Source organism: Pundamilia nyererei, unplaced genomic scaffold, assembly GCF_000239375.1.
Source record: "Pundamilia nyererei isolate P.nyererei 1_Seehausen unplaced genomic scaffold, PunNye1.0 scaffold07161, whole genome shotgun sequence".
In the NCBI taxonomy this organism is placed as follows: Eukaryota; Metazoa; Chordata; class Actinopteri; order Cichliformes; family Cichlidae; genus Pundamilia; species Pundamilia nyererei.
The window spans coordinates 1-1,017 of NW_005194562.1; the positions used below are offsets into that span (position 1 = coordinate 1).

General features: G+C 43.8%; 1 pseudogene; it reads left to right on the top strand.

Moving 5' to 3' along the window:
* Nucleotides 1–710: 710 nt before the first annotated feature.
* LOC102212342 (hepcidin-like) lies at nucleotides 711–968 on the top strand (annotated as a pseudogene).
* The last annotated feature ends 49 nt before the right edge of the window (nucleotides 969–1,017 follow it).

Sequence of the window (1,017 nt, forward strand, 5' to 3'; positions counted from 1 at the left end):
CCATGCTCATTGGCTCCTCCAGCTCCTGCTCCTGTTAATGAATTGAGTGCAGTAGAAACCACATTGTAGCACTGAAACAAACATTTGCAGCTTGTAAGCTAATACACTTGGTTAAAGTCAAGTTCTTACTTCAGTGACTGGGACAGCAGAGCTCTGCTGAACACAAATGAATGTGAGCACGACGGCCACTGCAACTGCAACACTGAACGTCTTCATCTTAGGAGGCTTTGAGAGGCTCAACTTTGACTCTTTCTCCTTTCTCTTTTCTCTGATTGTTGTGAGCTGAGTCCTTCTGTCTGATGGTTAATGTGTGCAGAAGTGCTGATATTTATACTGATTTGGGCCCCTGCTGCCTCGTCACTCACAGCTCTTACTCTACCTGATTTCAGGAACATTGCAAAACTCCATATTTTCCTGTGCTATGAAATTCTGGGAATGGAAAATTCCTGAGGAACGAGAAAATCTGTACTTTTCTCAGTCGGCATGAACTTTGACCTTCGGATGTTTAACTATATGGGTTTTCCCTGTCCTATTGATGCAAGCCTGTTCCCGACAGTAGTTTCTGTACTCTAAGTGACGAGGCAGCAGTGGAGCAAATGAGTATAAATACCAGCACCTTTTCCCTCAGTAAACCATCACAAAGGAGCTGACAAGAGTCAACGAGAGAGTCAAAGGATCTGACCACCTTAAACCACTCAAACCTCCTGAAGATGAAGACGTTCAGCGTTGCAGTTGCAGTGGCCGTTGCACTCATGTGTATTTGCATTCAGCAGAGCTCTGCCACATTTTCTGAGGTTACAGACTGTGTTAAATTCATGTAATGTGCTTCTTCTGCATGAATTTGTTGTGAAGATGCTAAGATCTGTTTTCTTTCTCTACAGATACGAGAACTGCAAGAGCTACAAGAGGCTGTGAGCAATGACAGTCCAGCTGCTGAACATCAGGAGGTATCAGCTGACTCATGGGTGGTGAGTTTACTTCAATAAATGAATGAAGACAGTAATTGTGAGATCTCTC